An 11,727-nucleotide genomic window follows, 5' to 3' on the forward strand; every position below is an offset into this window, starting at 1 on the left:
AGCAGATTGTGTCTTCCTAAATAGTTTGAATACCTTTTAGAGCAGTGGGCAGAGCCAAAGGCAAGACCAGCGCAAACCCTTTGCTCTTTCTGACGTTATGCTTGGATCCCAAACCCTGTGCAGTCCTTGGGTTAGGGTGCTTGGCTTCATTTCACACCCTAGAGGCAGGTGTAAGAAACTTGTTCCTCAAACTCTAGAAAGGGGCTCATTCAAGGCAGACAACCCCAGAATTTTTATGGGCCAAGATAGCCTCTAGGTAGGATCAAACCTACAGCAGCCAGCAGAGTAAGCCTAACAGACAGAAAAACCACCTAAATATAGAGATTGCAATGCTTAGCCTAACAAAGTAATGTCTTTGCACTTGGTCTTTCCTACCCTTGATTCTCAATACCTCCCTTGTTTGGATTGCAGAGGACAGAATAGGGAGCAGAGAACAACATGAACATGTTTACTCTGAATGGGACGAGGTTTAGGAGCTGTTTCTTTCCTTGTGATACTTCTCTTGTTCTCAACATCACCTGCTCCACATGTTGGCATATGGACCCAATGCAGAAGTTTAAGTTAGTGAGATCTTAGGTGTGGTTTTATGACTAAACTATGGTCTTATTGCCCAGCCCCTCTGTCTCTCAAAACGTTAATGTTTATCTCTCAATCCTTTTAGTTTCCCTTTATCAAATTCCTATCATTTTAAGAAACTCAAGCAAAATTTCACTATTTATTTATTAAAGATTCTTTTGCCTCTTAAGAATAGCCAATAAAATACAGTAAAATAAAGATTACTATGAAACAAATAAAAAGCAACACATACGTATATTTTTGCCTGAATAAAATATTCACAAATGGTCTTTTGCATGATTTTTTTCCCCTTAGCAAATAAAGAAGTTCTGCCTTTATCCTTAACCTTGGATATTCCTCAAGATTGCTGTTCAGAACTGTGTCTCTTCCAGTCTGCTCTAAAGCTGGCATGGTAAGCGGCTTCTACATAAACTGGATCAGTCATATTCATTTCCAGTTAGGGTTTTTAGATCCACTTCTTTTAATTTCAGTTGATAAAGTATCAGAAGAAATGTCTTCTTGACCACTGGAAAACACAGAAGGCAGAGATTTTACTCGTACTTACCATTTTCTCTGGGTGCTAGAGGAAGTTACTTATCTGGCTTCAACACAAGAATCATGATCAGGGAGATTATTTGTGAACTGCATTAAGCATATTGATATATCATGTGTGCTTTTCATTTACAGGAAATATATGTAAGAGTTATTAGTTGGATATAACTTTGGTTATGAAACCAGTTAAAAATTTCAAGCATATTTAAATATGTAAGCCCACAAACTTAGATGCACAGTAAGACCAGAGGGCCATGTTCTCTCTGGTGGGAATGAAGTAAACGCAAAAGTGGATGGATTGTGTAAGTGCCTTCACTCTCTACCTCACCTGTCAAATCAAAAATCAAGTCAATAAGCATTTATCAGTTGCCTGCTGTGTCCCATTTATTATCTAGGAGCTCTGTATTTTGCAGTCACATGATTTTTATGTTCATCGCACATTGTCTCCACGTTTGTGCAGTATGTACATTGAAACCTCGTTAGTTTAGACCCTCCCACACTAATTTGGAATTGAAATATAAGCTAAATAACATATAACATAAATTATAAAAAAAATTTAGGAAGTTTAGCATATTTTTAGCACAGTGAAAAAACCCCCAAAACTGTTTATAATCAATGGACTGGTTGAATGAGTCTTTCATTTAACAACTATTCACTCACTAAATGGCAGGCACTGGGGTAGGCGCTATGGTTAGTAGAAAGACAAGGTCCTGCCCTTATAGGAAAACTAAAATTTACTTCTGGCTAATCGACAGAGGTGGTGAGCACAAAGTTTCTAACCGATGACAGCTGTTTTGTGCAATCTTCCTTGACAACACATCAATAACAACAAGAAAACTATTCTTAAAGTGAAACTTTTAGCCAACTGACGAATATCCTTTTTTACATTAATCTGAGTGGAGGAATTTTGTGTTAATAAGAACTCTTAACTTTGGTAGACAATAGGGTCTATAATCTTTTTTATAGATTGAGGCCCTAATGTGCAAATGGATTAAATGACCAACCCCTCAGTTATTACTGTATAAATGAAGTTTGTCTGAGCTCAGTTAGGATGACTTCCTAGGCAGCCTTTAATACAGTGACTTTAAAACTTTACTAGCTCTGACTCACACCAAAGAAATTAATTTTGCATTGCAACCAGGTACACGTGTGCCTGAAGTAAAAGATTTATGAATAACATTTACATTTAGCACATACCATATGATATAGTATTTTCTATCCTGTTCTAATCAATTTCATTTTTTAAACAATGCTGGTTGCAACACTAAATATGTCACGATTCACTAATGGTATTAATTTGATAAAATTGATTTGATTAATTTGAGATAAAAAGAGAAATATATTTAAGTCTATGGTAATGGGAAAATAAGTATGGCAGTTTCTGTGTGTATATTTTATGATTTTTATTAAAAAACAAATTACCATTTCCTTGGAATATGTGTAATGTTTCACAAGTGATTGTAAATAATCCTAGTTATTTCCTATGACAAGTCTCTTGAGACATGCAAAATTTATTCTTGTTTTGAATTACTTGAGTACCTGTTTGAGTGTTTCTCACCAACTCTTACAAATTATTTTCATGGTATATTCTCTTCATTTTCTTCACAGTTATTTTCTTTCTTTTTTTTTTTTTAAAGATTGGCACCTGAGCTAACATCTGTTGCCAATCTTCTTTTCTGTTTTCCTTCTTCTTCTTCTTCTCACCAAAGCCCCCCAGTACATAGTTGTATATTCTAGTTGTAGGTCCTTCTGGTTATGCTATGTGGGATGCTGCCTCAGCATGGCTTGACAAGCAGTGCCATGGCGGTGCCCAGGATCTTAACTCTTGAAACACTGGGCAGCTGAAGCAGAGACCGCAAACTTAACCACCTGGCCAAAGGGGCTGGCCCCTCAGAGTTATTTTCTTAGAGTCTGGCACATTGCCTGGTGTTAACAGGTGTGTGTCGAATAAAGGAATGGATGAATGAATGAGTAGATTCTGAGTTCTGCTTTTCAATGTTTTTTTGAGTAAATTGACTTTGAAGGAAAATGGGACTGGGCTAAATAGAGAGACCCCTTCCAGGTGGGAGGGAAAGCCTGAGGAAAGATGTGGAGATAGGAAGGAGCTTCTGCTATACACACACACAGAGCAGTGAGGTGGGTCCCAAGACTGAAATCAAGGTTAGAGAGTGGGTGAAGGAGTAGAGCACAATAAAAATGATACTTTGGAAGGGAGGAAAATAAAGTAATGATGAGGAAAACAGAAGAAGCAAGGGTAGAGAGAGAAAATTAAACCTAGACATGTTGCTCATTACTGAAATGCTTCACTCTGACCTAACCACATTTAAGTCCAGCCTGCCTAGAGGCATTTGGTGGCCATGTGATGAAGCTGCCCCAAGCTTATAATGGAGTTATTAAGCTATTGTCATCAGGGCTGGCAGAGTAATGTCCACTGATATGGAAAAGATTTGGAGAAAATTGGCTTCAGGTCTTCAGGATCAGTACTTAGAAAGCTGTGCTTTAATCATCTTATTAAAAATAGGTCCAACAGGCACATGAAAAGATGTTCAGCATCACTATTTATTAGGGAAGTGCAAACAAAAACTACAATGAGATACCATCTTACACTCATCAGAATGGCTATAATTACCAAGATAAAAAATAACAAATGTTGGAGAGAAGGTGGAGAAAAGGGAACCCTCATACATTGCTCGTGGGAATGCAAAATGATGCAGCCTCTATGGAAACAGTATGGAGATTTCTCAAAAAATTAAAAATAGAAATACCATTAATCCAGCTATCCCACTACTGGGGTGTTTATCCAAAGAACATGAAATCAACAATGCAAAGAGATTTATGCACCCCTATATTCGGTGCAGCATCATTCACAGCAGCCAAGACATGGAAGTAACCCAAGTGCCCATCAACTGATGAATGGATAAAGAAGGTGTGGTATATATATACAATGGAATACTACTCAGCCATAAAAAGACAAAATCATCCCATTTGTAACAACATGGATGGACCTTGAGGGTATTATGTAAAATGAAATAAGCCAGACAGAGAAAGACAAACACCATATGATTTCACTCATGTATGGAAGATAAACACATGGATAAGAAAGATAGATTAGTGGTTATCAGAGGGGAAAGACATGAGGGGAGGGTGAAAGGACACATAAGTATGGTGATGGATAAAAACTAGACTATTGGAGGTGAGCAAGATGCAGTCTATATAGAAACCCTTATATAACGTACGCCTGAAATTACACAATGTTGTAAACCAATCTGACCTCAATAAAATAATTTTTTAAAAAATTGGTCAACCCCAAATAAGGTCAGCAGCTTGTTTCTTTTATAACAATCAAATTTAATTATTTCTTTCACTTCTTAATTTTTTCCCTTTCACTACATGAGATGAGAACTATTTTTTCATATTTACTCTAATATCCTCAGGAATAAATACAATGCTTAGCAGATAGATGTTGCACAATATTGAAGAAATGGATGGATGAATGGAATGGACACACGTACACTTAGGACAGAGCTGGGAGGCTAAGTGTATATAGGATTGCATGAAAGCCTTTTGTTTTGACTCTAGTTTGAAAGCAAACATTGTCACACTGAGCAAGCACAACAAAAATTTTCATAAGTGATTAAAGCAAGCCAGAACACACATTGTCTATTGTAGCATTCACTGAATAGCTTAAGGGGCTGCCAGCAAATCCATTAGAAACCTTGTTTATAGAGCATTATAATTCTGACATAGCAAAGAGGAAAAAATTGTCTCAGGATGAATTATTTCTTATGAAATATCTGGAAAATGATTTTTCCATTTAACAACCGTACAGCAATTTTGGAAGATTTTCTATATTCAACATATTCTATACATAATCCATGCTTCTTTTTATTCCATATTTCTACTTCCAATAAAGAACTTTGCATTGTTTTATATAGACGTCCTTATTCCATGAGCCTTACTTGATGTAGTAACTTTCTGGCTATTTAATATAGCAATTAATATTAGAAAATTGCAGATGAGAAGCAAAAAACAATTCTTCGGAGTAAAATATATTAGATTTGAATCCCAGCTGCGTGATTTCATGCAAATTATTATCCTTTCTGAATTTTTAGTCTCTTCTTCTGATAAATGGAAGTAATAAAGCAGTTTGCTAGCATCCATATGAAGATGAACTAATAACGTCTATAGAATCCTGGGCACAAACTATGAAACCAGTCTGTGGGAGCACGTATAAAAATAGTCTTAAATTTTAATTTAGTTTGTCTTTAATTAGAAAGCAAGAAATAGTGGGGAAGAGGCACAGGGAATTGCCATTTTTTTGAGCACTTCTAGTAATAGGCACATTGTTGAGGTTATTTCATTTAATCCTTCAAATATTGCCTTTCCCTCATTCTCTGTTCTTTCCTTCAGCAAAATCTGTTGGACTTCATTTTTTCATTCTATCTTCTACATCTCTCAACTTCCACGTCTATTAATCTTTCTTTAAATATTTTAAAATCTCTTCATTTTACATGCTCTATTCTGCTTAAAAAAGTTTTTTTTTTTTTTCAAATCCATCTCTGGTTCACAAATTAGCTCTTCAGCCATTGTTAATTTGCTACTAATTCCTCTAGTGAATTTCAAAGCTCAATTACTGCATCATTTATCTCTACAAGTTTCCTTTAATTTTCAAATTTGCCTTATATTTAGACCCATCTTTTAGAACAAGTCATTAAAATATACTTATTTTTTAACCTTTTTAAAATTAGTTCCTGTCTTATTTGAATTTGTGTGTTAATTTTCCCCTTTTATGTTTGTTTGCTGCTTTTGGTCAGCTGCCTCTGTTTATGCTTTGTATTATTTGAGTTCAAATTTGTTTTCATCCAGGTTTTTTCCTGAAGGAATCGCATGTGACTTGGGATGTGTGAATAGCCCTCTATGTGCATTTCTGTTTGTATTTGACATGTGTCCAAGGGCTATTTTTATATTAGTTTCTTGGCTTTGTATTCCTGACACCAAGAGGTTAGCATAAATTTGAAGTTTTAAGTTTTCCCAAGGTATGATCAATTTTCTTTTCCTGTGAGACACTTTTTTTTTTTAATCTGGATTCCAGGAAACTACAAATACCTTCTATCCTCCTGGTGGGTGGATCCCTTGCATTTTGAGAGTGTGGCCTTAAAACGATTAAATGTCCAAAGCCTCATCTCTCACCCTTGTGTTAACACTCTAATGCTGGCCATAAATTTGTCCCATTATAATAAACATTCTCTCATACTTAGTCATTCAACAAATGTTTATTGATAAGCTGTTTTGTGTGAGGCATTGTGAACTCTCCTATCTATTACTTTCCTCTATGCTGAAACACTCCCTGCCCCCGGACAAAATGGAAGTATAAGAACTTTCAGATACTTAAAGTTTTTGAGATTAATTAACTCAGAAATTCAAGAATTCTTTTATCTCAATTCTTATAGCAAATTGTCCTCATGTCAAGAACCATAGCATGAATGAATTTAAATGACCCAATTTGTAATCATTCTTAAAAAGACTTTCATTATTCAAGATACGATGGCAATTTTGGAGCAAAAAGTTACCCCCCAAAAAGAATAGCTGAGCAGTATTTCTGAGTCTCCAACTTGTTCTTTTATTCTTTTTTAAATTTGACCCATTTTTTTTCCCAGCCCCTTACCTCAGTATTTGAATTATGAATTATAAAATCTTAACTCCAACGATCAATCAAAATTAAAGGGACAGTCTTTGATACTGTCCTGCAAAATAACTTTTTTTATGGGAATCTTAAATGTAAGAACATGTTTTTCCAGACAGGAGGGCAATTTTGATGTACATGCACCTAAAAAAATAAAAGCCATTGTCCAGAGAACACAAACATTCCCAAGACAAATGCTACCCTAACAAACCAGAAATCTCAGACTTCAGCTACATTACTGTTACTTTCTGAAGAATAAAAAATTGGGATCTTTTGCATTATTTGCTTATATTTAATTATAAATCACAAAGTTGAATTCTTTCTTCCTATAAACAAAGGCTTTTATCATGATTAAAGGCATCAGGACTTATACATGTTGGTATTTCCCTAAATCTTACCTGACACTGGGGAATTTAGCACCACATACATATTTTCACATGCTAATGACCATAATCAAAACAGGAACACTAGCTTAAAAGAACATTGCACTATAAGAGAAGCACAATTTATAAACTTCAAAAGTAGAAATTAACAGAAGTTTGAAGTTAACTATTGCAGATGCAGTTGAGCAAAGCATGAAAGTCTGGTCTGAGGATAGTGAATGAAGAAAATAAAACCCAAGAATTTCTTGCCTATTCAGGTCCACATTCATATTAAAATTTCCAGTTTCGATATCAAAATTAATTTCTTTACATTGAAATAATGACAATAATGTGCAATTGCAATGCTGTTATAAATAGATAATTACTAATACTAACATGCCATCAGAGCTGATGTGAATATAATTGGTAGGATCATTTTGGAGTACTTGGCAGTACTTAATGAAACTAAGTATGTGTGTTCCCTGGAACCCAGAAATTCCCCTCCTGGGATTTCATACTTCAGGGAATCTCTCACATAGGAGCACAAAGAAGCATAAAGAACATTTATCACCAAGATTGGGAGCCAACTTGGTAGCTATTCTAAGGAAAAGGATAAGTAGAATGTGGTGGATACATTAGATGGAATACTGTACAGAAATCAGAAAAAAATTAACTAGATTTATTTATAGCAATATAGATGGGCCCTTAAAAAATATGGCTACATGCAAGAAAGTGAGAAACAGAATGGATGTAAGTAAATAAGAAATGTAAAACAAACACGTAAGTCAATCCCATATCTTATCTATTTATACACATGCATACAAATAAGCACATAAAACTTAAAGATAAACACACTGAAGGATAAAAACTCATGTTACGATAGAAACAGGATTTGGAATGGGAAGAGAAGACAAAATGGTATGAAGAAATAGATAGAAAGACTAATAAGTAGTCAACAAAGGGCCTTAAACAGACTGACAATAATAGCATGTAATGAATGAATAGAGACAAATAAGACAATTCTACACAACATATTAATAAATATGAGGTTAAGATATGGAGGGGGATGAGGAGACATTCCATATATACAAGCCATCAAAAATACAGGATTCTATTTTCATTTCTAGAATGATCATCAAGTAAATGTGAAATAAGTTAAAAATAAGTGCTAATGTATGTTGTACCTATTTTTCATTTTTCTGTGTCATTCTAAATTTTATGCAAAGCACTTTTATTACTTCTATAATCATGGAAGTGACAAGAGGGAAACATACCCGAGCCACTCTTTTTAAGGGACAGCAAGACTTTAATAAGAGACAAAACCCATTAAAAAGCCAAATATATTTTACACTAAAAACAAAAGGAACAACAGCAAAAAGATTTTCCCAAACTTTAAGTACTACTTTTTACCACAAAAATAACCTAATGAAAATCTATATACTTAATGGTGTAACGTCAGTGAAAGCTCACAGATCTGCTGCTCTGTGGTGAGCACTGTGTCCCTGGAGAGCATCAACATAAAAAGGATCAGAGGTGCTTTAAGTACGTGAGTTCTCCAAAATGAACTGAAAGTCCTGGTGGTTCAAAGTCTTTTTAATCATCAGTTTCCTGGTTCTTAGTTCTTTAGCTCTTGATGATTTTTGGTAAAAACAGTGTATTTTTTTTCCCTGAGGATCAGAAGCTTTTAATTGATTAGGATGCTTAATTTAAATTTTTAGCCTTTGAAACAAAGGCCAGAAAAATACTAGAGTAAGGTCTTAGAACAAAGTTTCAGAGTCAGATAATCTCAAAAATCATTGTCCTCTTCAAAAAGAAAAAGTGAAAGTAAAGTAAAGGTAGAGAGAACATGAATTAAAAGCTTCTAGGATGCTTCAGAAATGTCAAGTGACTTTGATTTTAATTTTGAGGGCAAATTACTTCAAGGAATTTCCTTAGAAATTGTCATCATCTTAGAGAACCAAGGGAAGATAGAGGAAACATAGTGAACGAATCTCTTCCTCCTTTGGCCAGGCTGGAATTAGAACAGAAGAATTAAGGTTTTTTTCATTTTGGAATTTGGGAAGCATTCAATGTCCTCCATGGTCATTTCATTTAGAAGAACACTTCTCTTTGGGATGTATATTAATTTTAAAATTTAATGAGCTGAGTGATATTGGTTACAGGAAAATAGTTATGTCAAAGATATGTTAAAGGAAAGGATTCTCTTTACAATCATTCCTCCTCATGCTGCATGGCTCCTGGCAGGACAACCACTCTCTCCTGGGCTGCTCTCCCCAGTCTTTGTCTCACAGGAAAGTACCGAAGACCAGTCACCTATTAAATAGTATTTGATTGAACTGATTATCTACCTCCTTCCAAGAGATTATCAGGACTATTTCCTTTGTTCCCTTCAGTTCTATTTACCTCCCTCAACTTCAAAAGCACAGGATTTAATGTTCTTCATTACCTGGGCTCTCAACTCCCTAAGCTTTGTACAACCCCTGCACTGACATGATTGCACATCAAAGCTTGAAACTCCAAATTCTGTCTTCGTAATGCGGAGTCTGTCATTAATAAAGCCCTTTGAATCCTCAATTTCTTATCTTAAGGTTCAGTTTAACTTCTTGCTATAATTAAAATTTAGCTCTTCCTTGAAGGCACTGCTTGCCCTTATCGTGTTCTCAAATGGTGACTGTATTGTCTCTCTCACCTCCTTCATGTGCCACTGGACACAAATGTTGACTAGGTATCGTCCTTGTTCTTCACTGCTCCTTTCAGATAATTTTTCTTCCTACTTCCCTTATAGGCCGGCTCCATTGGAGTGCATACAATCAGATAACACTTGCACTAACCTTCCCTGCTGCAGTCATCTGCTGGCCTTTTGGCAAGTGCTCCGACTCCCTTCAGTGAAGATTTTAGTACCCCTTAACCCTCCTCCACTACCATTCCTGTCTTTATAATTTATGATTTCAATATCCACAAAATGACCTTTCCTGTATCCTGAGTCTCCTTACCTCCAATTATCTTGTCTTCTAACCCATATCAGCTACCCACGTCTATGATCAGACCGAAGATATTGTCATTTGCGATGGTTGCATTCTTTTTTTAATCTCAATTTCAAGCATCGCTCACACTACCACTTTTACAGCTTATTCCTCCATTTTTGACCCTACAATCAATTGACACTACCACATTAGCTCTTTGCATTACTCATTTCCTAACATTTTTTTCTTGACTGGCTTTACCTCAGCAGACCAATCACAGTCACCACTCTCAGCTTTGTTTCTCTCCCTCTCTTCACTCATACCAACTTTACAAGACCTCAACACTGATTAAATTCGACTTCCCACCTACTTAGTACCTATAACATGGCTGGAGAAAAACAAAAACCCCGTTTGGCTGATCTCACTTTTGATTCATGACCACAACTTCAAGTGGGTCATCAGGGTCGTCTAGAAATCCTCTCATATTTCCCAAGCTAATTCACTCTCTCACTTTCTGAGACATCTATTTCATATGTTCTCATGCCTCAAAATTTTAACAATCTCCCCTCCATTCTGAGCTGATGTCTTTGCTTCATATTTTACTACTCATAAGGAAACAATAACGAGGGAATGCCTACATAGGCCTAGCATTAAAACTACTTTCTTTCATCCGAACCCATCTACCTTGCCTTACTCCAGTTAGAATGAATGACTCTCCATGCTCCTATTCAATGTCCATCTCTCTATTTGTGCAGTGAATGACATTTCCTCTGACACACTCAAGAACATTGCTCCTGCAATTATTCCTTTTTCCTCCTGAAGAATTTAATTTCCCCTCCCTACTTGATCATTCTTATCAGTATACAAGCATGCTTCAATGTCTCCTATTTTAAAAAAAATTGCCATGTGTCCATATTTTTATCCAGGTACCACCTCATTTTTCTGCTTCCCTTTAGAGAAAATGTCCTCAAAACTTTTGTCTATACTCACCATCTCTATTTTCTCCCCTTTTGTTCTCTCTTTAACCTACTTCAATAAGGATCTGTTCCCACTAATTCACTGAATCTTCTCTTGTTATTGTTACCAGTAAACTTCACATTGCCAATTCCATTGACTTATTTCTAATCCTCATTTTATTTGATGTCATGGTAGCAAAGGCCATGCTCGATTATTCCTTCCTGAATACTTTCTTCACTCAGCCTCCAGGACAATATTTCTTGTTTCTTCTCTTATGCTCTTCATTGTTTCTAGTCAGTCCCCTTTGGTAAATCTTCTCAATATCATACGTTCCTAAGGCTCAATTATCAGATTTTTCTCTTTTCTCTTTCCCTTGTGCTCATTGAATCCAGTTGTTTTTGAATATTATCTTTAGCCCTGATCTTTCCGATGAAATTCAGATTCCTTCAATCACTACATTATTTTTATGATAGATGTCTCAAATTCAACCTGCCAAAACCTGAAGGCTGTCTTTTATCAGAGCTGTCTCCACTTTAGTAAAAGGAAATTCCATTCACCCAGTAGCTCAAGGCCAAAAATCTTAGAATCATCTTTGATTCCTCTCCTTCTCTCACAATTCCAATCCAGTTTAGTGGCAAAATGTGTCTGTTCTTTG

The 11,727-nt window shown here is 35.7% G+C and overlaps 1 long non-coding RNA gene across 1 annotated transcript in view; it reads left to right on the forward strand.

The window, feature by feature from the left end:
* The window catches only part of LOC139075631 (uncharacterized), a 43,433-nt gene extending 42,536 nt beyond the window's left edge, over positions 1-897 (forward strand). The window contains exon 9 of the long non-coding RNA XR_011526238.1: positions 871-897. This is a non-coding gene — a long non-coding RNA (uncharacterized lncRNA). The remainder of the gene's footprint in view (positions 1-870) is intronic.
* The last annotated feature ends 10,830 nt before the right edge of the window (positions 898-11,727 follow it).

This window comes from Equus przewalskii, chromosome 14 (assembly GCF_037783145.1).
Source record: "Equus przewalskii isolate Varuska chromosome 14, EquPr2, whole genome shotgun sequence".
In the NCBI taxonomy this organism is placed as follows: domain Eukaryota; kingdom Metazoa; phylum Chordata; class Mammalia; order Perissodactyla; family Equidae; genus Equus; species Equus przewalskii.